The following is a 26,524-nucleotide window of genomic DNA, read 5'->3' as shown; positions in this document are numbered from 1 at the left end:
CTGACACAACTGGCATAGCAGTAATGAAATCTGCTTTCTTTGGGTGGCGGATATGGATAGTGTAGCATTCAGGGAAGCTGGAACCCAGAGGGGCTGGGCAACTGTGCACAGGCAAGCAGGGAGGCTAGCACATCAAGCCTCGCCTGATCGGCTGCTTGATTTCTCCACCTGGGAACTGGCACTGCCCACAAGAGGGTGTCTTGTTAAGACCCAAGTCACTGGTCTTTGCCAAGGAACCCAGGTGAAGGAGAAGACAGGCCCGGTATGGCTGAGGCCCATGAGGAAGGAAGAATGGCCTCCCTCCCAGAGACACTGTGTCCATTCCTGTGCCAGATATTGAGCACAGCACATCTGTGACCATTGGGGGACCAGAGAGAAAACTATATGGAATGAGAAAGGAAGTCAGACCTACTAAACGGGACCGCGGTACACCATTAAAAGTTATGAAGGATTTGATGGAGTTTTTATTTACGTGGGTTACATCTATCCATGTTAACTATATTAGAAATTAAGATGGAAACATTTAAGGAATATTGCTTGATTGATTCGTTCGTTGTCAAAGTCATGCTTAAAGATTAAACATGTTAATATAAATAATATATTTTAGAATATATTTTTAATATTTTATGAAGTATAACAATATTTTACAAAACAAAAATAAATTTACCGAGAAGAGTGGGGAGATTTTACATTTGTTGTTATTCTCTTTGATGTTTGGCTGGATTCAGAAGCTAGCTGCTTCTGTTATGTATTGAAGTATGTAAAGAAAATTCTGCCTCCTGCAGACATGTTAGTTTGAAAAGACCTCCTTGACCTTGACCTTTGGAAAGATTCTCAGGGACCTTCAGGGATTCTTTTCTTTCTTTCTTTTTTTCTTTTGAGACAGGGTCTCACTCTGTCACCCAAGCTGGAGTGCAGTGGCACGATCATAGCTTATTGTAGCCTCGAACTCTTTTGCCTCAGCCTGTTAAGTAACTGGGACTACAGGTGCACGCCACTACACTTGACTTATATATATATATATATTTAATATATACTATATGTAATTTAATAATTTAGTATATATTCTATATACTATATATAATAAAATATATTCTATATACTATATATAATAACATATATTCTATATAGTATATATAATAACATATATTCTATATAGTATATATAATAACATATATTCTATATACTATATATAATAACATATATTCTATATACTATATATAACAACATATATTCTATATACTATATATAACAACATATATTCTATATACTATATATAACAACATATATTCTATATACTATATATAACATATATTCTATATACTATATATAATAACATATATTCTATATACTATATATAATAACATATATTCTATATACTATATATAATAACATATATTCTATATACTATATATAATAACATATATTCTATATACTATATATAATAACATATATTCTATATACTATATATAATAACATATATTCTATATACTATATATAATAACATATATTCTATATACTATATATAATAACATATATTCTATATACTATATATAATAAAATATATTCTATATACTATATATAATAACATATATTCTATATACTATATATAATAACATATATTCTATATGCTATATATAATAACATATATTCTATATACTATATATAATAACATATATTCTATATACTATATATAATAACATATATTCTATATACTATATATAATAACATATATTCTATATACTATATAGTATATAGAATATATTCTATTATATATAAATATATTTAGAGATGGGGGTCTCACTATGTTGCCCAGGCATTCCAGGGATTCTTGGACCACAATTTGAGAACCACTGCATTAGAAGATCTTAATTAGACCTCATTAGAGAGTCCTGGAACATCTGAGCTGGAAGAGTCTTGCAGAGCATCCTGTTTGAAACCCCCCTCATTGTGCAAAAAAAGGAAACTGAGGCCCAAATAAGGAAGGAGAATACCCAAATTCACACAGCAAGGCAGTGGCAGAGCTCAGAGTTGGATCCAGGTTTCCTGCTTCCTAGGAAAGTTATTTTCCCACCGCCTTTGAATAAAATACAGCTATATATTCTAAGGCTGGCAGCTGTGATACACTGGAGAGTACCTGAGTCTGGATGATAGAGAGGCTTGCGTCCTAGCACTAGACCTGTAATTGATGCAGCAGTCAGATATTTTTAGAGCATCCAAGAATCATAGCATGGATGCCAATGAAGTAGTGAGTTTCCTGTCACTAGATGCATACTAGAAAAAGATTGGCTTAGCTAACCACTTGGGTTCCTAATAGCTTCAAGAGTCTAAGAGAGGTGACTATAAATGGTATTTACTTACACCACAGTTCAGGCAGGGTTCCCATGGCAGGGCCAAATCAGTCACTTTTCCACATTGAGACAGGGACATGGTAGGCAGGAAAATATTAGAAGAATTCTTCCTCATTTATTTTGTTAAAAATGATTTATTTATCTATTTACATTCTACTTTTCATTCAATAATATCCATTCATCCATTTGACAAATATTTATTTGACATCTACTCTCTGCCAGGCAATTTGCTGGGTGCCTTGTTCCAATAAAAATCATAAGTAATTTCAGATGAGAATAATACATCTCATTGCACTAGAAAAGTACCTCTCTCATCTCCTTTTATTTCAATCTCTACCTGTTTATTTTATGCTCATTTAAGCTCTCTCTCTCTATATATATCTATACATATATATTCATATATATACATATATATTCATATATATACATATATATTCATATATATATACATATATATATTCATATATATACATATATATTCATATATATACATATATATATTCATATATATACATATATATTCATATATATACATATATATATTCATATATATATATACATATATATTCATATATATACATATATATTCATATATATACATATATTCATATATATACACATATATATATATATATATATATATGAAGGGATTTATCAGGAGAATTGGCTCATGCAATTATGGAGGCTGAGAAGTCCCACAACAGGCTGTCTGCAAGGTCTGCAAGCTGGAGACCCTAGAATGCTGGTAACGTGCATGGCTCAGTCCAAATCTGAAGGCCTTAGAACAAGGGAAGCTGAGGTATAACTCTCAGTCTGAGGTTGAAGGGCCTGAGAACCCTGGTGTTGTGGAGGAAGCACTGGTGTAAGTCTAGAGTTCAAAGGCTGGAGAACCTGGAATTCTGATGTCCAAGGACAGAAGAGGAAGACTGTATCCTAGCTCCAGCGGGTAAATCAACGTATTTGCCTTTTCTGTTTTTGCTCTCTGCAGGCCTCCAGCAGACTGGCTGGTGCCCGCTCATATTGAGAGTGGATCTTCCCCACCTAGTCCACTCAGACTCATACCCTGATCTCCTCCAGAAACATCCAAAAATAATGCTTTACTAGGTTTCTAGGTGTTCCATAATCCAGTCAAGTTGACACCTAAAATTAACCATTACAGGAGTAATAGTGAAGAATCAGAAAAGTAAACTTGGACAGAACTTGGTGTTTGTATTTCATCATTTTTTTCCTGGTTTCTGAGCATATGCCAATCTTTCAATTAATGCATTCCACTCTAACAGAGGGAAAGAGCTAAGCTTGGTGGAAAGAAAATAAAGTTTCTAGCATTCCACAGGAAGGCAGGGACTTGTGAAAGGCACAAGTCTTGATTTCCATTTCCAATCATTACCTTAGAGAATAAAAGCATAGAAGTGCTCCTATGAGACAAACATATGTGTAACAATCTCCAAACAACAGCTTATTCTCCTAGAGAGAAATGTGGTATTTTACACAGCTCCTCAAGGGCAGAAACTTTCTTCTGAGGGAACATGATTTTCCAAGGCATGTGTATTTTCAATGCAGAGCTATACACATTAGCATCTAGCGCCTTCTGCTAATAGGTCACAGGATCTTATATCCAGGCCTTTTACTTTCACCCATGTGTTCATTCAGTAGACCTTACTGATTACCACTCTGTGCTTGGCGCTGAGGATACAGAGATGATGATGATGATGATGATGATGATGATGATGATTTATAACAATTGCTAAGATTTATTGGGCATTTTTTGTTTACTCTTTCCATTCTAAGCACTCTCATTTAGTTTTCGCAGTAACATTATGAAGAAATTATTCTTATAATTTTCATTTCATGGATGAGAAAACTGAGTCCCAGAGAGGTAAGAAATCTTGCTCAAGGTCACACAGCTGGTAGGTGACAGAGCTGGGGTTCAAGCAAAAGCCATCCAACTCCAGAGCCCATTCTTTTACACTTTGCCATCTGTTCAGATATGACCCCCACCCTGGCAAAGGGCTGACTCATGCTCTACAGGAGAGTTAAGCCAACCAGACAAAGAGCCTTGATCCAAAATACAGCATGAGGGGGTGGAAGCAGAGAGTCAGAGAAAGTGTTATTGGAGGCTAGATGAGGGTCAACTCAAGGAATAAGAAAGCTTGAGGGAAGAGGTGGCATTCGTGTTGATGAGCAGGTTTTGGGGAAGTGATGGGATGAGTATTCTCGACAGACGAAACAGCATAAGCAAAGGTCTAAAAGTAGGAATTCAGAAATTACATATGAAGAAGTTCATTCAAGATGTCTCTAGTATAGGGTTCATAGAATCGCAATACTGCGCAAATAACAGTACAAGGTGTCCAGTTAAAGTTGGACTTCAGATAAATTTTAATACAAGTGTGTCTGAAACTCACTTTTAACTGGTGTCCTATATTTTATACAGCAACCCCAAGAATGCATAAATGAGAAGCTAGACTGAGAAAGGGCAGATTAGAATCAGATCACACAGGACCCTCAACATCAGGTTAGGTCATTGCCGGATGATCTTGCAAATTTGCCTCTCTAAGCCTCAGTTTCCCCTATCTGTAATGTGAGAGCACTGGACTAGACCAATGGTTCCTAAACCCAGTGCACAACTATATTCCAAAGTGTAGATCCCCAGGCTCTTCCCCAAATTTCCTGAATCTGAACCTTAGGGAGAAGAATCTGGTTCTCTGGTGATTCTGATGAACATCTAAGTTTGAAAACCAATGGGCTATGTGGCTCTAAGTATCCTTCTAGCTTCAGTATTCTTTGTGACTGGTTCAAGAGTGATTATACCAGAGAGGTAGGCTATACCTTTATACTATTAAGTCCCTGAGTCCCTTCCTTCCCTCAGCTTTCCTCACCAGTGAGGCCCAGCCATTTCTATAAAAGACTTTGGAACTCCCCTTCCATTCCTCTCCCAGCTTCCAGAAGGCTCCATGTCAAATGCCCATACTACAGGGAGTTCTGGCAGATAGGAGGCAGCTGATCATTTTTGTGTGTGCGTAAAATGTCCCTTGCCTTGTAGGAGTTTCTTGGGATGGGATGGAGACTGGTGTTTGGTGTGTCACAGGACCATCAAGGCCAACGGCCTGACACTGAGGCAGGCCTAAGCATGATCTCTAGAAAAGACATGAGATACCCCTTGGAGAAGTGAAATTCCTGCTGTTGGAAAGTCTGGTCTTCCACTCAGCAGGACCTGAGGTGGGAAATATCGACTTCCCAGCTCAGAAACACAAGGCCCCTGCCTCCCGCCACAGTGGCTACTGCCCATAAGTAGGTCAACTCAGCACCTCCTAGCTCCAGTGGCTTCTACTCCAACCAGCTTGGTGTACTGAGAATTAGAGTCAGGGCAGGGGATATGAGATCCCCAAGGACCAGGCTCTGCTATGTTTCCTAGCCAGACCTGGCAGCCTCCACCCTGGGCCAACCCACTTTACCTCTCCAAGAGGCCCACTTGCCAACAGGCCAATCCTGCTGGGCCTCACAGGAAGTGGTGGCAACTGGAGGCTGAATCCCATAAGCATCTGTCAGTAGGATTGTAGGTTATCATCAGCCCAGCAATTTATGCACAAGGTGGTGGCACCAAATGCTCTGGTATCAGGGCTGTCGTCTTGGCTCTAACAGGTCAGCCAGAACCTGGCAGGGCTGAGAGAGCAGGGTTGGGGGTGGGGGGGAAGGGAGGAGTCAAATATTGGGAGAGGGGGACCGAGAAACGGGGTGGGAGAAAGAAACAGACTGGCTTGGAGCAAGGTCTGGGTCAGTGACACTCTGGGCCTCCTCTTAGGGCCCCTGGATGGCCCAATGGCATGTCTCAAGGCCTAACAGAGCTCAGGGAGAGCCCGAGTTAGTGTCAGCTAATGCTGGAAGCCCCTGCTAGGCTTGGTGGGTAGTCAGATTTCCTATTATGGGTTATTATGGCCACAGTTTGCTGAAGCAAGCCCAGATGCCCTGAGAGATGGAAGGACCTGGGCAGGCTTTGCTATACTTGCAGTCAGGCAGGCAGAAGAGACAGAACAGACAGAACAGGCTCTCTAGAGAGCTGAGGCAATAGCCAGAAGTGGGGATGCCCAAGGGAACAGCAGAAGTCTTCAGTCTCACACAATGTCTTGAGGAGGACACAGCAACTGACGAGGAGTCCAGGGATGGGTGACGCCAAATACTCTAGGGGACAGTTGGGGTGGGCAGGGGGGTGGGGGCGGGTGGCAGCAAGACCTTGCTGGGGGAAAAGGGGCCAGATTTAAGTCTGTGAGGGGATCAGCAATAGCAAACCAGAGCTCAGCTATCACTTTACCAAGGATGGAACCCAGGGATCAGAGCTGGCGTGGGCAAGGTGGGGACTTGGTCTTTATTTCCAATCAGAGCCCAGTGACTAGAACATGGGCATAGGGCCAGGGCCAAACCACGGCAAGAGTCTGATATGGAGGCCAGCAGGTGGGCCCAGGGCTGCCCAAGTGTCATCATGGGGGCCAGAGATGGAGCTGGGCCTGAAGGTGGGGTCAGAAGGTCTCAGCTATGGGGGAGGGAGATGAGCAGCAACTGGGCACCAGGCAAGGTTAGATAGTAGACCTCCCACAGGGCAAAGGTCAGTCCAAAAGTGCCTGCCCCCCTGTATTTGACACAACGCAGCTTGTACAGCTCGACTCAGACCATGCTATAGTGGCAAGAAGGCTTCCCAAGAGGCCCAGCCTCAGCAAAAGCAAGCCCTGAGCTGTGAAGCTGTGGCCTTCTTGGTGACTTGGTGAACCATGAGACCTGGAACAAGCAGCCACTGCTGGGCTGATATGCTTCCATTTCTCTATATACCATCAATCCATAGAGCTGGAGGAAGAAAAATGCATGGAATATGTGGAAGGAGAAAAAAGCAAACTAAGAGTAATAAGAACAATGATGAGATGGTGAAAATAAAATAAATAACAACAGAACAATAAGAAGAAAGTATAATGATGAATTCTAACAAAATAACCACAACCAAGGCTAACATGCATTGAGCACTTACTATGTGCCAGACACCACTCTAAACACTTTCCATGTGGATGACCTCAGTTCCCCAGACTACTGAGTGGCCTTGGGGCCAGGCCCCAAGGGGCTGAGCCAGGCCTAGGGGCTCAGCTTGTGGCCAAAACCAGAGCTTTCCTCTATCAAAGGCACAGTGGCCTTTCTCAAGACTGCAATAATTGCCATCAGCTTGTTGGCACTGGGACCTGACCACCAAGCCTCTTGCCCCTCTTCTAGTGTCCTGGCCCCCAAATCGACAGAGAGTAGTTTTAGAGCTAAGTCCTGACCCCATGCGAGCAGGGAAAGCACTTTCCTGGCAATTAGGAGGAAGAAGGACATAGGGTCCAGTCCTGTCTGAAGCAGCACCTAGCCATGGGATTTGGGACAAAGCACTTCTTTGTGGAGTTCAATTCTCGCATGTATACATTTCATTTATTCGTTAAACAAATATTTATCATTATATGCCAGACACTGTTCCACTCACTGAGGACACAATAGTAAATGAGACCAACACAGTCTCTGCCCTCCTGAAGCTTACATTCCAGTGGGGAAGACAAGCTATAAAAAAAAAAAAAAGTAAATATGTAGAAAATCAGACCCTTATATCAGAAGGGAAGGAAGACTAGGCTGAGAGGCAGTAGGCATACCTCATAGTCCTAGCCCAGCCCCTTATAGCTGGGAAATCTTGGGCAAATCTCTGCATCACTCCAGGCTGCATCACTCCAGTTCTCCTATTCTGAAAAATCTGGATAAAAGTCTCTGTCCTGTGCACCTCCTAAGTGGTTATTTTTATGATGAAATGATAAAAAGGATGTCAGAGCAACTGAGGCTCTGTGAGTGCTATGCAAATGGAGGGGGGATTTATCATAGTCCCAGTAGCTAAGCTGGCTGTGGGAGAGGTGAACTGAGACAAGGAGAGCATTGTGCTTTTCAACCCATTTATACCTTTTTCAGAAGACTGGAACTCTATGAGAGCAGCTTGGCTTTAACATCAGCCTCTACTAAGTTAAACATTTAAATCAAATGAAACTCACACATGAGTTTTAAATATACAAACACCTGGGTACAATTCAGTACTGTTCTCGCTGGTCTTCAGCTGTTCTTAATCCTGAGGATTAAACAAGTCAAAGCATCTAATTTTTTTTAATTGAAAAACACCATGGAAATGCATTATTTCCTTCTAGAATCCTCTAATTTGGAATTATGCACTCCAGTGGGGCCTAATTGTCTGGAAGGTCTAGTCATTTGGGCGTCAAAGGTGAGCATATATTGCCACAGTGTTGGGATGGGATGGGTTCCTTGGGTCCACCTGAGGTCCTCAGAGAAGAAGGCCAAGCTGCACTAGGTCGAGCCACTAGTGGGGAGAGGGGCTTACTGCCGTCTCACACAGAGAGAGGCCCCTGGGAGGAGAGGGACTTCATCTGGCAGCATAAAGAAAATAAGCCGTTCAGTTAAATATTGCAACAGCCTCCTAACTCTTCTCCCTGCCTCCAGCCTCCACCCTCTACCCCTCCAATCTGCTTTCCAACATTGCTTACAAATTGCGGGTAAGGCAATTGTGCTTTTAAACATTTTAAAAACATAAATACTACATGAGTAGCTTTTTGTAGCAAACAATATTAATAATAAAGAAGTCTATAGACTTCTTTAGACTGGTGTTTTTCATCCTCAGCACTATTGACATTTGGGACTGGATAATTCTTTGTTGTGAGGGCTGTCCAGTGTCTTGTAGGATGTTTAGCAACATCCCTGGCCTCTGCCCACTAGATGCCAGCAGCACTCTCCCAGTTGTGATAACTAAGAAACATCTACAGACATGAGAAAATATCCCATGGGTGGCAAAATCTCCCCCCATTGGGAATAATTGCTAAAGAGTAAAAAGTACACGTCCCCCTTCACCTCTGCCAAGCCCACTCCCCTCCTCAGAGATAATCATCATTTGACATTGATCATTCCAGGCCTTTTCTATATATTTTCATGCATATGTATATACCTAGCAATATGATCTTTCCAAAATGCAGATTTGATTGTATTACTCCTGTGATCCAATTTCTCTCCAATAGCCTGCATAAGAAAATGCAAAATTCTTAGCCAGGCAAACAGGGTCTTCAGGACCTGACTTCTTCAGACTTTTGTCCTGCCATCGCTTCCTTGTGGTACAGCTCCCCACTATAAAGACTAAAAATGCCATAAACTCACCTTTCTAGCCTTTCTTGCATTTAGGGCATGGGAAAGGAATGTCTGATGGGGAGCTTCCGGGAAAGGTTTTCCTGCCTGCTATAAGAACACACATGGAATGAAGGGGTCCTCTCATTCTTCACTGTATGTGGTTGAGCCTGCATGCAACACAATAACCGTCTTGCAATCAAAAAGAGAGATCAAAGATCATGCCACTGCATTCCAGTCTGGGTGATGGAGCAAGGCCCTATCTCTAAAAAATTTTTTTTAATTTAAAAAAAAGAGAGAGATGTCATTGACAAATCAATGATGATTGAATGGAAGGATAAGAAAGCCTCTGAATCCTTGATGACATCATCATTGAGCCACTGAACCTGCCTGGGAACCACCTACCTTTGGACTACTTATCATGTGAGATAAGCCAATGTGTTCATGTGTTCATAATATTTTTAGTTGGATATCCACTCACTTGCGGTTGAAAGCATCCAAACTAACACATACCATATTCCACCCATTTATGGTTGCCTAACACACTAGTAAATGCCTTTGTGCATGCTGGTGCCTCTCTCTGCCTGGAATGTATTTCCACTGTATCTGCATGACAAATACTCTTACATCAAGTCCCATCTTAAGTATCACCTCCTACCCTATGAAGCCTAACCATCATCCTATACCCAGAAATGGTAAACATCCCTCTCCTTCATGAATCTGTTTCATCTTGTTAATATTCTATTATAAAATGTATCATACTGAATTGCAACTTATTTGTTAGTCTGTGAGCTTCTTGAGGGATGAGGCTGTATCTGATTCATTTCTGAATGAATGTGCTCATCACAAGGCTTGAAATAGAGTATACTTAGTAACTTTTTACTGACTGGGTGCCATGTCAGACCCCTATTGATTCCAATAGGGATGGCACTGTGTCTGAGAGGCCACAGAAGAGAGCTGGATCCAGTAAACAAGACATAGGGTTTATTGGAGATTTACATACAGGGTGGTCCAGGAGGGGTGGGCTCGACAGGAAAACCAATACCATTTGTAAAAAGCATGCAGTTTATACAACATTTTTACTTAGCACTCTCCCCCTAGCAACCTCCATCTAACCCAAAACAAAGGGCCTTGATTCCTTGCATGTCCTGTGTTCCAAGAATTGGGCCAGGGGTTCAGATGTTCCTCATAGATAAGGAATGAATCTCCGGGTTGGCCACTCCTGGATTCCTTAGCTTGGAACTCTGAGCACACATTCTTCTTAGACCATTCTCAGGTCATTCTCAGGGTATGCTTAAGTTATTACTCTCAGGTGCATCTGCCATACGGGGGGGGTGGATGGTTAAATGGATTAGTGAATGAATAAGGAAATGAATGAACTGACCAAGTCAGCTGGTAGGGAGATGGTAAACAGCCCATTTCTCTGAGTGCCTTGCTTCACTTCATGCTGGCTGGAACCCTCAAAGATCAGGAAAGGGCAGATTACCTGAGGTCAGGAGTTTGAGACCAGCCTGGCCAACATGGCAAAACCCCATCTCTACTAAAAGTACAAAAATTAGCTGGGCGTGGTGGCAGGTGCCTGTAATCCCAGCTACTCAGGAGGCTGAGGCAGGGGAATAGCTTGAACCTGGGAGGCGGAGGTTGCAGTGAGCCAAGATCGTGCCACTGCACTTCAGCATGGGTGACAAGAATGAGGCTCCATCTCAAAAAAAAAAAAAAAAAAAGAAAAGAAAATCAGGAAAGGGGAAGATGCCATGGATAGGAGAGGCCCTTATAGATAGGACTTCACTCCATTCATATTGCAGCTCTGTCACCACTCCTTTGTCTTTCCCCTTTCTCCTCACTACTAGGCTCTGCCTTTGAGTTGAAGAAGAGAAACAAAGGTTAGCACTCAATTATTTGTTCCAGAAAGAAGTAATCATCTCAGGGTACGTGGTCCCAATGAGGTAACCTAGCCACTTGTTCCTCAATATGCTAGGGGCTTGTTACAAGTGTGGAATCTCAGGCCCCAACCCAGACCTTTGAATCAGAACTTGCATTTTTACAGGATTCCCCGGGTTCTTCCCATGCACATGAAAGTTTAAAGAGCATGGCTGTTTAGCTCTCTATGGAAGGAGCATGGCATTTGCTCAAGTACAAACAAGTGGGGCTTCTCCCATTCATCAAAACCTCATGGAAAACCATCCCAGAGCTTGTCTTCATCACAATTTTAGATGTCTTTTCAACTTTTTTGTTCAGAGTGTTCATATCTCACTTAAGACTGTGGTTTGCCATCCTTCAACCTAGCTCTGTTAGGGACTGCCTGACAACCACAGAGCTTGAAGGAGCACACATGCTCGGCAATTGCTCTTTACCTGTTTCTGAGCAAGCCCTTCTGGAAAGGAGGGAGGAATAGCTCGAGCTTGACTCCCAAGGGCTTGGGAAGGAGGGTCTTCCAAGTTTTTCTAAGAGGGTGGCCTTCTAGAAACCCTGGGTAATAATAATAATAATGGTAATAATAATAATAGTACCACCGGAAAGTGGTACTTGAAATATTTCACAGCTGTGGCACAAGCTCTGACCAGTCAGAATGGGCCCCTACCAGAGTGTGGCTGCTGAATATCATACTTGACCATACGGGATATTTGTAGAGCAATGAACACTTTCTTAAGCCCTTTCACTCTCACTTGAACTCTCCAACATCCCCCAAGGCATGTTTTGACCATAAGTAAAGCAAGGCTAAGAAAGGTTATGTGACTTGCTTAAAATCACAACAGCTGGGAAGTGGTGGAGCTAGATTTTGAACCCATCTGTCTTCCTCTCCATTCTGCAGTTCCCACACTATGCCATAATTCTTCCTCCCTTTCTGGCCTGGACACACCCACACCCCATTCTTCTGGAGTTCTCCCTCAGCTTCAAGGACCAATTATTCAGCATGGTGCCTCATGTAGGGAGCTGGTAAAGGAGACAGGTGAGCCAGGAATGTCTCCTCATCTCAGGCTGCAAATGAAAGAACTGGCAGGGGCCTTCAAAGTAATGTAACCCAATGCTTCCATATTGTAACAAGTAAACTATACTCTTGATAAAAGAGACAGGCTGAGCATCACCTACAGAACCAGAACAGACTTTAAGGATCACTTAGCCTAACATCTCCCCCTGTCACTCCCATTTCACAGATAAGAGAATGATGACCCAGAGGGAACTGGCCTGGCTAACAGAGCAGGTTAGTGTCAGAGCTAGAGCTCAAATTAAGGCTTCCTTATGGATTCAAGACACAGCTCATTCTATCATTCCATTCTGGTCTCCCAGACATTTCTTCTTCAAAATAAAACAGGAGAACCCCTCTATACTATAAGAAGCACCTTTAAAAGTATCCTTTCTCGTTGCACAGCATTGATTTGCAGGGAAGATTGATGGAAAGCTCTTGGTAGAAGGAGAAAAAGAAAGAGACAGTCACTTCATGGAGCCTTCCACTTTCTAACTTTTTGGAATTTTGAATCCATTTGAGCCTGTTTTGTTTTTATTCCTCATCTGGAACTTTTCAAAAAGGCATTTGACATTGCAGTAAATTATTTTACACTACAGGCCACCTTGTGTAACAATCAGATCATTCCATTTTGCTTACCCATGGAGGAATGCTGCCTTTTGGACTGTTTGCAGCTTTCTTCCATGATTTGTTTCCCATTCCACCTTTTCTATCCTGCTTTCATCCCCAAAGTATAAGAGCCAGACCCAGGGCTAATCAAGGAAAAGGAGAAGAACGGAGGAAGGGTACAGTCCTGCAGCCCCAACCTGGAGCCCTCTGCCAATCTACACCACAGGATGAGGAAATCTCATACGGAGGGAGCAGAGGGGTTCACAGACAGCTCCAGCAAACCATACGCTCCCCATCTCCCTCTGGCTCTGAGCCTGGAATCAAGTTTGCTTGGCCTTGGGAGTCATAGCCCAGCTTTGCCATTCACATTCATGTCTCTAAGCTTCAGTTTCCTCAAGTACAAAATAAAGGTGAAAATACACACAAGGTGCCACGTGGAGACCTGCCTATAGTGTACGTGAAAAGTATGTGGTGAACAACATAAAGGAGTCACACTTTCATGAGATGTGCCGCATGTTCTGGTATATGCCCATGCCTACTGATGTTACGGGACCAGCTGATGCATGTGTGTGGGGAAGTTCCAGCCCTGGCTGAGGGCAAATCAGAACTCCTGCTTAGTAAGTGTGTGTGTATGGAGGGGAAAGGGGGGAGCTGTGCTTGAGGAAAGGTCTGTTGAGAGGGTAGACGAGCTCCAAGGCCAAGTTGAGCCCAGAGCCCTTTGCTGAGTGGCCCTCAACCATCCAAACACATCCCATGCCCTCTCCGATGTCATCCTGGGGCCTCTGAGGGCTGCCCTTCAAGGTCAGGAGACAGGGGGGTGGTTGGCCAGGGGCAGGCTCAGCCAGCCTGAATTGACATTGTCAAGCCCTAGAGACCCCTCTTCACAGGGCTGGGCTGGGCCAGGCTGGGGGCAGGGTGCATAAAAGCCACACACCTCTCCACAAGCAGCCCTCCAGCTTCCAGGGCGCCAGGTCTGGTGGCAGTGTAGGGTCAGGCCGTGGAGGGTGACGGTGGAGCCAGCAGATGGGAAGGAAGAGCCTCTCTTTCTGCTTCCTCCCGCTTCTTCTTCCCCTCCCAGGTTTTTTCCTGGGAGCTGCAGCCCTGGAGGGACACTTGTAAGGATCCCAGACAAGGAGGTAGGATCCTGAGGGCTGTTCAAGGACTCTGGATACCCATAGCCCCAAGGTGAGCCGGGAGCAACGCTGGGGGCAGAGACCAGGGCTCCAGGAGTGGGGCAGCTTAGCCTCAGCCCTCCCTTTCCCTGCCTTTCCCCCAGGCTCCCCACCCTTCCTTTTTCTCACTTTCCTCCCCTGGCCCCAGGTACCCCCCATCCTCAGAGGACCATCATGCCACCCCCACCCCCGTGCTCTGCAGAAGCCCTGTGCATGCTGGACTTGCAGATGCCCCACCACCATGGGAACACACAGAGCAGCTCACAAAAGCAGAGTGTTCTGGAAGGAAGGGACCCTAGAACCAGGGCCCACCCCATTTTTTCCAGATGAGGAAAGTGGGCCTCGCCAGGGAGGAGCAAGCTCCAAGGCTGAGGACTGAGACTAAGCTGGGCAGAGGGGAGCACTCCTGTCCTCGCCTGCTGTGTGTGGGGTGTGGGGCTGTGTCAGAGGCAGGCTTGCCTTTGCTCATCTCCTCTCTGCATGTTGTGACCTTTGGAATCTGGAGGGCAGGAATGGGGTGGGGCACCGGGGTGGACATCCTGCTCTGGGCGTCTGTGCCACCACGGTCACCAAGTGCTCTGTCCACGGTGACCCCACCTATTTGTTAGGGCTGGGCAGGCAGACCTCCCTGAGGGGTTGGGGGGGTGCTCCATCTGCCTGCAGCAGAAAACCTCTGGCCCCTTTGAGATGGGCCAGTAAGGTCAGTCCAGAGACCCATCCTGGGTGTGAAATGGTACCTGTGGCACTGTCATGGCCCGGGGGGTCTACTGAGTGGATGCTGGGGCCCAGCCTTCCATCAGGCTGGCACATTGACTAGTGTTGACTGAGGGGAGATGACAGGCCCCCACGTGTCTGGGAAAGAGCCAGGCCTGGGTTATCCAGCTCCACCTGCCCAGTCCAAGTGCCTGGAGGCAGTCATGAGCCGCCCCACACCTCTGTGTCTGAGCTTAGGGAGGGCGAGGGCAGAGAGGTTAGGTGACCCCTGAATCTCCCCTGGCCTGGGCCTGGTTCGGCCTGTGCTCTAGAGTCCCTCACTGCCAGCCTAGGGCTCTGAGCTCAGCACAGAGCTCCTCCTTCCAGGGTGCCCTGGGGCGAAACCAAAAGTTGGTTCTCTGAAGGCCAAAAATAATGGCAAACCTTTAACTGGACAGATTAGGGAGAGGGGGAAGCAGAGAGAGAACACTAATAAAATCAGAAATAAAAGAGAGGATGTTACTACCAACTTTACAGAAACAAAAGGGATTATAAGGTGTATTAGTCAGGGTTCTCTAGAGGGACGGAACTAATAGGATAGATGTATATATGAAGGAGAGTTTATTAGGAGAATTGACTCACACGATCACAAGGTGAAATCACACAATAGGCTATCTGCAAGCTGAGGAGCAAGGAAGCCCATCCGAATCCCAAAACCCCAAAAGTAGGGAAGCCGACAATGCAGCCTTCAGTCTGTGGCTGAAGGACCGAGAGCCCCTGGCAAACCACTGGTGTAAGTACAAGAGTCCAAAAGCCAAAGAACTTGGAGTCCAATGTTCGAGGGCAGGAAGCATCCAGCATGGGAGAGAGATGAAGGCTGGAAGGCTCAGCAAGTCAAGTCCTTCCACGTTATTCTGACTGCTGTATTCTAGCCGTACTGGCAGCTGATTAGATGGTGCCCACCAGATTGAGGGTAGGTCTGCCTCTCCCAGTCCACTGACTCTAATGTTAATCTCCTTTGGCAACACCCTCACAGGCACACCCAGGAAGAATACTTTGCACCCTTCAGTCCAATCAAGTGGACACTCAATATTAACCATACCATAATGGAATACTATGAACAACTCTATGCCCAAAATATTAGGCAACTTAGATGAACTAGACAAATATCTAAAAAGACACAAACTACCAAAAAGAACTGAAAAAAAGAGAAAACCTGAATGGATCTATAACAAGCAAAGTTATTGAATTAATAATAGAAAAATTCCTACAAAGAAAAGCTCAGGACCAAAATGGTTTCAATGGTTAATTCTACCAAATGTTTAATGAAAAATTAACAGCAATCCTTTAAAAATGTTTCCAATAAATCAAAGAAGAATTAATGCTTCCCAACTCATTCTATGAGGCCAGTATTACCCTGATACCAAAACCAGAAAAAGACATCATAGGACAACAAGTTACAGAACAATATTCTTTATGGATATAGATGCAAAAATCCCCAACCAAATACTAACAAACTGAACCAGCAACATATAAAAAGGATGATTAACAATGAATGGATGAGTGCAGTGGCTCATGCCTGTAGTCCCAGTACTTCGGGAGGCTAAGATGAGAGAATTGCTTGAGTCCAGGAGTTTGAGACCAACCTGGACAACGTAGTGAGACCTCATTTCTAAAAATATCAAAAGGTTAGCCCAGTATGGAAGTGTAAGCCTGTGGTCCCAGCTACGTGAGAGGCTGAGGTAAGCAGATAGCTTGAGCCCAGAAGGGCAAAGTTATAGTGAGCCATGATTGCACCACTGCACTCCAGACTGGGCAATACAGTGAGACCCCCCAACTCAAAAACAAAACAACAAAAAGAATGAGTAAGTGGGATTTATCCCAGGAATGTTTAAGGTTGGTTCAATGTATAAAAATCAGTACATGAAATACACCATACTGATAAAATAAAGAGCGGAAACCACATGATCTCCTAAAAAAATGAAGAAAAAGATTAGACAAAAATTCAGCTCCCTTTCATGAAAAACCACTAAACAAATTAGGAATATAAGGGCTGGTCACAGGGGCTCACACCTGTAATCCCAGCACTTCAGAGGCTGAAGTAGGAGGATTACTTGAGCCCAGGAGTTCGAGACCAGCCTAGGCAACATAGTAAGACCCTGTCTACCAAAAAAGAAAAAAAAAAAGCCAGGTGTGTTGGTGCATGCCTGTAGTCCTAGCTACTCAGGAGGCTGAGTTGGAAGGATTGCTTGAGCCCAAGAGGTGGAGGCTGCTGTGAGCCGTAATTGTGCCACTGCACTCCAGCCTGGGTGACAGAGTGAGACCCCATCTCAAAAATAAATAAATAAATAAAATAAATAAGTAGAAATTAAGTACCTAATAAATGAAAAGATAGCTCATGTTTATGAACTGGAAAATTTAATAATGTTAAAAGGGCAATATTCCCTATTGAGCTAAAGATCAGATGCAATCCTTATAAAAATCCTGGCTGCCTTTATTACAGAAATTGACAAGCTGATTTGAAAATTCATATGAAAATGGAAGAGTCAGAATAGCCAAAGTGTTCTTGAAAAAGAATAAAAAGTTACAGAAATTGGACTTCCTGATTTTGAAACTTACTACAAAGCTATAGTAATAAAGATAGTATTGGACTGTAATTTTGTATCCCTTGACCAACATTTCCCCAACCTTCCCCCACAACTTCCTCAGCCTCTTGTAACCACCATTCTACTCTCTACTTCTGCTACAAGTTAATGATGATATATTGTATTGAAAAATGCTAAGAGAGTGGATGCTAAATGTTCTCACCACAAAAATGATAACTATGTGAGGTAATACATATTATAAGTAGCTAGATTTAATAATTCTACTATGTATATATACTTCAAAATATGTTATACATGATAAATACATATAATTTTATTTCTTGATTTAAAATAAACAAATTTTGGAGAAAAAGATAATATAGGACTGGAATCAAAATAGATACATAGGCTGGGTGCTGTGGCTCACGCCTGTAATCCCAGCATTTTGGGAGGCCAGGACAGCAGATCACTTGAGCCCAGGAGTATGAGATCAGCCTGAGCAAGATAGCGAGACCCCTGTCTCTACTAAAAATAACAAACAATTAGCCGGGCATGGTGTTGTGTACCTATAGTCCCAGCTACTCAGGAGGCTGAGGTGGAAGGATCACTTGAGCCCAAAAGGCCAAGGCTGCAGTGAGCTATGATCACACCACCGCACTCCAGCCTGGATGACAGAGTGAGACCCTGTCTTAAAAAAAAAAAAAAAAAAAAAGAAAAGAAAAGATACATAGACCAATGTAATATAATTGAGATACCAGGAATAAAGCCTTGTATTTATGGTCAATTGATTTTAGACAAAGGTGCCAATAATATTCAATGGAGAAAAAGTTGTCTTTTCAACAACTAGTGCAGGCACAAATGGATATCCACACGCAAAAGAATTAAGTTGAATCTTTAGCTCACACCTATGCAAAAATTAAATCAAAATAATCAAAGATTTAAATGTAAGAGCAAAAACTATAAAACTCTCAGGAGAATACATAGATGTAAATCTGAGTGTCCTTGGATCAGGCAATAGTTTCTTAGATATGACACCAAAAGCACAAGGAACCAAAGGAAAACATAAATGAATTCAGTATTATCAAAATTTAAAACTTTTATGCATCAAAAGACACTATCAAGATAGTGACAAGACAACACACAGAATGGAGGATACTAGCCAATCATATTGGATAAGATCTACTATCCAGCATATATAAAGAACTCTTACAACTCAACAACAAAAAGACAAATAATCTACCATAAAAATGGGCAAAGGATTTGAATAGGTGTTCCTTCAAAGAAAATATATGAATGGCCAATGAACATACAGAAAGAGGCTTAACATCATTAGTCATTAGGAAAATATAAATCAAAACCACTATGTGATATTCTTCACACCTACTAGGGTAGCTAGAATAAAAAAGACAATAGCTCCTGACCTCAAGTGATCTGCCCACCTCGGCCTCCCAAATTGCTGGGATTACAGATGTGAGCCACCGTCTGGCCAATATGGTGAAACCCCGTCTCTACTAAAAATACAAAAATTACCCGGGCGTGGTGGTGCTACTGTAATCCCAGCTACTCTGGAGGCTGAGGCAGGAGAATCACTTGAACCTGGGAAGCAGAGTTTGCAGTGAGCTGAGATCACACCTTTGCACTCCAGCCTGAGCATCGCAGTGAGACTCTGTCTCATATAAATAAACAAATAAATAAAATTTTTTTAAAAAGACAATAGCAACTGTTGGCAAGGATGTGAAAAAATTGGAATCTTTGTATTGTTGGTGGGAATGTAAAATAATGCAATTGCTACATCCAGAAGAATCAAATTAGACCCTTATCTCACACCATATACAAAACTCAACTCAGATTAAAGACTTAAACCTAAGACCTGAAACTATAAAATTCCTGTAAGAAAACAGGAGAAAACCTCCATGACCTTGGTCTGGGCAATGATTTTTTGGATATGATCCCAAAAGCACCGCCAAAAAAGCAAAAATAGACAGGATAACATCAAATAAAAAAACTACTGTGAAGCAAAGGAAACAATCAACAGCATGCAGAAACAACCTACAAATTGGGAGAATGTATTTGTAAACCACGTATCTGATAAAGGGTTAATATCCAAAATATATAAGAAACTCAACTCAAAAGTAAGAACACAAATAACCGTATTAAAATATGTCAAAAGGATTTGAATAGAAATTTCTCAAAAGAAGACATACAAATGGTCAACAGGTATGTGAAAAAATGTTCAATATCACTAATCATCAGGAAAATGCAAATTAAAACCACAATGAGATATCACTTCCTACCTGTTAGAATGGCTATTATCAAAAAGATGAAAGATCATCAGACCTGTTGCAGAAGAAATGCTAAAGGTAGTACATCAATTAGAAAGAAAATGATGTTAATGAGCAATAGAAAATCATCTGAAGGTACAAAACTCACTGGTAAGAGTAAGTACACAGAAAAACACAGAATATTGTAACACTGTAACTGTGGTGTGTAAACTACTCTTAAGAACAAAGACTAAACAATGAACTAATCAAAAATAATAACTACAACAACTTCTCATGAAACAGACAGTACAAAAAGATATAAATAGAAATAACAAAAAGTTAAAAATCAGGGGAAGAAGTAATTCATAAAGTCTTCATTACCTTTCTTCCTGTTTGTTTATTTGCTTATTTATAAAAACAGTGTTGTTACCAGCTTAAAATAATGTGTTATAAGATAGTATTTACAAGTCTCATGGAAACCTCAAAATCAAAAAATATACAATGTATACACAAAAAGATAAAACGCAAGAAACTAAATCATATCACCAGAGAAAAATCACCTTCACTAAAAGGAAATAAAGAAGAGAAGACTACAAAACAACCAGAAAAGAAATAACAAAATGGCAGAAAGTCCTTACTTATCAATAATAACATTGAATGAAAATGGACTAACCTCTTGAATCAAAAGAAATAGAGTGGCTGAATGGATAAAAAACAAGACCTTGTGGTGACTCATGCCTGTAATCCCAGCACTTTGGAAGGCCAGAATGGGCAGATCACTTGACGTTATGAGTTCGAGACCAGCCTGGCCAACGTGGTGAAACCCCGTCTCTACTAGAAATACAAAAGATAGCTGGGCATCTTGGTGCATGCCTGTAATCCCAGCTACTTGAGAGGCTGAGGCAAGAGAATCACTTAAACCTGGGAGGCAGAGGTTGCAGTGAGCCGAGATTGCGCCACTGCACTCTCCAGCCTGGGCGACAGAGGGAAACTCTGTCAAAAACAAAAAACAAAAAACAAGCAAACAAAAAAAAAACCAATGACCTGTTGCCTACAAGAAATATACTTTAACTATAAAGACACATATAAGCTGAAAACAAAGGGATAAAAATTATATTTCATGCCAAAGAAAACCAAAAAGAAAGCAGGAGTAGCTATATTTATACAAGACAAAATAGATTTCAAGACAAAAACTATAAGAAAGGACAAAGAAGGTCATTATATAATGATGAAAGTGTCAATTCTGTAAGAGGATATAACAATTTTAAATATATATGCACCCATCACTGAAGCACCCAGATATATAAAACAAATATCGTTAGAGCTAAGGAGACAGGCCTCAATACAATAATAGCTGGAGACTTCAACACCCTACTTTCAGCATTGGACAGATCTTCCAGACAGATAATCAACAAAGAAACATCAGAAAATCTGCACGATGCAACAAATGGACCTAACAGATATTTACAGAGCGTTTCATCAATGGCTGCAGAATACAAATTTTTTTCTTCAACACATGAAACATTTTCAAGGATAGGCCATACGTTAGGTCACAAAACAAGTCTTAACATATTCAAAAAAATTGAAGTAACATCAAGCATCTTCTCTGACCACAATGGAATAAAACTAGAAATCAATAACAAGAGGAATTTTGGAAACTATACAAATACATGGAAATTAAACAATATGCTCCTGAGTGACCAGTGGGTCAATAAAGAAATTAAGAAGAAAATTGAAAAATTTCTTGAAATGAATGACAACAGAAAGATAACATACTAAACCCTATGGGATACAGCAAAAGCCATACTAAGAGGGAAATGTGTAGCTGTAAGCACCTACATCAAAAAAGAAAAACTTCTAATAAATAACCTACTAACGCATCTTAAAGAACTAGAAAAGCAAGAGCAAGCCAAACCAAAATTAGTAGAAGAAAAGAAATAATAAAGATCAGAGTAGAAATAAATGAATTTGAAAGGAAGAAAAGAATACGAAACTCAATGAAACAGAAAGTTGATTTTTTGAAAAGATAAACAAAATCGACAAATTTTAGCCAGACTAAGAAAAAAATACAGAAGACCAAAATAAATAAAATCAGAGATGAAAAAGGAGACATTGAAACTGATACTGCAGAAATTCAAGGGATTATTAGTGGCTGCTATGGGTAACTACATGCCAATAAATTGGAAAATCTAAAAAAAAATGGACAAATTCCTACACACATACAATCTACTAAGATTGAACCAGGAAGAAATCCCAAACCTGAACAAACAAATAACAAGTAGCAAGATCAAAGCAGAAATAAAACATCTCCCAGTAAAGAAAAGCCCAGGACCTGTCGGCTTCACTGCTGAATTCTACCAAACATTTAAAGAAGGACTAATACCAATCCTACTCAAACCATTCCAAGAAATAGAGGAGGAGGGAATACTTTCAAACCCATCCTTCGAGGCCAGTATTACCCTGATACCAAAACCAAGGATACATCAAAAAAAGGATCACTACAGGCCAATATCTCTCACGAATATTGATGCAAAAATCCTCAACAAAATACTAGCACATTGAATTCAATAATACATTAAGAAGATCATTTATCATGATCAAGTGGAATTTACCCCTGGGAGTCAAGGATGGTTGAACATATGCATATCAATCAATATAATACATCATATCAACAGAATGAAGAAGAAAAACCATATGATCATTTCAATTGATACTGAAAAGCATTTGTTAAGATTTAACATTCCTTCATGACAAAAAATCCTCAGAAAACTGGTAATAGAAGGAACATATCTCAATATAATAAAAGCCATATATGACAAACACACATTTAGGTATCATACTGAATAGGGAAAGACTGAAAGCCTTTCCTCTAAGATCTGGAACACAACAAGAATGCTCACTTTCACCACTGTTATTCAACATAGCACTGGGAGTTCTAACTAGAGCAATGAGACAAGAGAAAGAAAGGGCATCCAAGCTGGAAAAGAAGAAGTCAAATTATCCTTGTTTGCAGATCATATCATCTTATATTTGAAAAAACCTAAAGACTCCACTGTAAAACTATTAGAACTGATAAACTCAGTAAAGTTGCAGGATACAAAATCAACATAAAAAATCAGTACCATTTCTGTATGACAATAGTAAACAATCTGAAAAGAAATTTAAAAAGTAATCCATGTACAATAGCCACAAATAAAATTAAATATCTAGTCATTAACCAAAGACGTGAATGATTTCTATAATGAAGCATTCATGAAAGAAATTGAAGAGGACACCAAACAAGTGGAAAGGTATTCTGTGTTCATAGATTGGAAGAATCAATATTGTTAAAATGTTCATACTACCCAAAGCAATCTACAGATTCAGTGCAATTCCTATCAAAATGTCAATGACATTCTTCACAGAAATAAAAGAAAGTAATCCTAAAATTTATATGGAACCACAAAAGACCCAGAATTGCCAAAGTTATCCTGAGCAAAAAGAATAGAACTGGGGGAATCACATTACCTGACTTCAAATTATACTGAAGAGCTATAAGTAACCAAAACAGCATGGTACTGGCATAAAAACAGACACATAGACCAATAGAACAGAATAGAGAACCCAAAACCATATACACACACCTACAGTGAACTCATTTTCAACAAACTTGCCAAGAATGTACATCGGGGAAAAGATAGTCCCTTCAATAAATGGTGCTGGGAAAACTGGATATCTATATGCAGAAGAATGAAACTAGACTCCTATCTCCCACTATATACAAAAATCAAATCAAAATGTATTAAAGACTTAAATCTAAGACCTCACACCATGAGACTACTAGAAGAAAACATTGGGGAAACTCTCCAGAACATTGGTCTGGGCAAAAATTTCTTGAGTAATACCCCACAAGCCCAGGCAACCAAAGCAAAAATGGACAAATGGGATCACATCAAGTGAAAAAGCTTCTGTACAGCCAAAGATACAATCAGCAAAGTGAAGAGACAACCCACAGAATGGAGAAAATATTTGCAAACTATGTATCTGATAAAGGATTAATAACCAGAATACAGAAGGAGCTCAAACAACTCTATAAAAAATCCAATAGTCCAATTAAAATCTGGGCAAAAGGTTTGGATTGACATTTCTCAAAAGAAGGCCTACAAATGGCAAACAGGCATATTAAAGGTGGCAAACAGGCATATTAAAGGTGTCCAACATCAATGGTCACCAGAGAAATGCAAATCAAAACTACAATGAGATCTCATCATCACCCCAGTTGGAATGGCTTTTATCCAAAAGACAAGTAATAACAAATGCTGACAAGGATGTGGAGATAAGGGAACCCTCGTACACTGTTGGGAATTTTAATTAGTACAACTACTATGGAGAACAGTTGGAGGTTCCTCAAAAAACTAAAAATTGGGCTACCATACGATCCAGCAATCCCACTGCTGGATATATACCCAAAAGAAAGGAAAGCATGCCAGGTGTGGTGGCTTACACCTGTAATCCCAGCACTTTGGTAGGCTGAGGCAGGCGGATCACAATCGAGACCATCCTGGCTAACAGGGTGAAACCCCATCTCTACTAAAAATACCAAATTTAGCCGGGCGTGGTGGCACGTGCCTGTAGTCCCAGCTGCTCGGGAGGCTGAGGCAGGAGAATCACTTGAACCTGGGAGATGGAGGTTTCAGTGAGCCAAGATCACGCCACTGCACTCCAGCCTGGGTGACAGAGCAAGATTCTGTCTCAAAAAGAAAAGAGGAAGAAAGGAAGGAAGGAAGGAAGGAAGGAAGGAAGGAAGGAAGGAAGGAAGGAAGGAAGGAAACAGGAAAGGAGAGGAGAGAAGAGAAAAGAAGGAAGGAGAAGGGAAGGAAGGGAAAGGAAAGGAAAGAAGGAAGGAAGGAAGAAAGGAAAGGAAAGGGAGAAGGAAGGAAGGAAGGAAGGAAAGAAGGAAAATCAGTATACCAGAGATATCTGCACTCCCATGTTTGTTGCAGCACTGTTCACAATAGCCAAGATTCAGAAGCAACTTAAGTGTCCATCAACAGATGAATAAAGTAAATGTGGTACTTTACACAACTGAGTACCATTCTGCCATAAAAAAGAAGGTGATCCAGCCATTTACAATGACTTGGATGGAACTGGGGGTCATTACGCTAAGTGAAATAAGCCAGGCACAGAAAGACAAACATCACATGTTCTCACTTCTCCTGGGTGTCTGAAAATCAAAACAATTGAACTCATGGAGATAGAGAATAGAAGGCTGGTTACCAGAGGCTAGGAAGGGTAGTGGAGGGTTGTGGATGAGGTGAGGATGGTTAATGAGTACAAAATAATAGAAAGAATGAATAAGACCTAGTATTTGATAGCACAACAAGTGACTATAGTCAGTAATAATTTAATTGTACATTTTATTTTATTTTTTGTTATTTTGTTGTTGTTGTTGAGACCGAGTCTTGCTCTGTCACCCAGGCTGGAGTGCAGTGGCACAATCTTGGCTCACTGAAACCTTCGCCTCCCAGGTTCAAGCAATTCTCATGCCTCAGACTCTTAAGCAGCTGTGATTACAAGTGCACACCACCATGCCTGGCTAAATTTTGTATTTTTAGTAGAGACGGGGTTTCACCATGTTGCCCGGTTTGGTCTCAAACTCCTGGCCTCAAGTGATCCACCCACCTAGGCCTCCCAAAGTGCTGGGATTACAGGTATGAGTCACCGTGCCCAGCCTAATTGTACATTTTTAAATAACTAAAAGAGTATACTTGGATTGCTTGTAACACAAAGGATAAATACTTGAGGGAATGGATACCTCATTTTACATGATGTGATTACACATTGCATGCCTGTATCAAAACATCTCATGTACCCCATAAATATATATACCTACTATGTACTCACAAACATTAACATAAAAGAAAATTTTAATGAAAGATTTTAAAAATATTGGCAAGAATATAGAGAAAAGAGAACCTTGTACACTATTAGTGGGGATGTAAATCAGTACAGCCAGTATGGAAAACAGTATGGAGGGTCCTCAAAAAATTAAAAATATAACTACCATATGATCCAGCAATCCCACTTCTGGGTACACTTCCAAAAGAAATGAAATAAGTATGTTGAAGCAATATCTGAAATTGTGTCTACCAATTTAAGATAAATAAACTTGAAACATGTATTTAAATTTTATTAAGTATAAGTTCAAAAAAACATGTGTAAGGCTGTGCATGCTGGTTCATGCCTATAAACTCAACACTTTGGGAGGCCAAGGCGGGGAGATTGCTTGAGTCCAGGAATTCAAGACCAGCCTGGCAACATAATGAGACCTCCTCTATACTTAAAAAAAATAATAAAAATAAAAATTAGCCAGACATGGTGGCATTCTCCTGTAGTTCCAGATACTGGGGAGATGAAAGGATTGCTTGAGCCTGGGAGGTCAAGATTGCAGTGAGCTGTGATTGCACTATAGCACTCCAACCTGGGTGACAGCAAGACCCTGTCTCAAACAAACAAGCAAAAGTACATGTATAGGATTTGTATGCTGAAAAATACATAACAGACCAGGTGCAATGGTCATGCCTATAATCCAAGCACTTTGGGAGGCTGGGGCAGGAGGATTGCCTGGGGCCAGGAGTTTGAAACCAGCTTAAGCAACATAGTGTGTCCTTGTCTCCACCACCCCCACCCCCCAAAAAAATAGTTAGCCAGGCATGGCGGTGAGTGCCTGTGG

Source organism: Gorilla gorilla, chromosome X (assembly GCF_029281585.2).
Source record: "Gorilla gorilla gorilla isolate KB3781 chromosome X, NHGRI_mGorGor1-v2.1_pri, whole genome shotgun sequence".
Taxonomy (NCBI): Eukaryota; Metazoa; Chordata; class Mammalia; order Primates; family Hominidae; genus Gorilla; species Gorilla gorilla.
Note: the sequence above shows the minus strand (reverse complement) of the source record.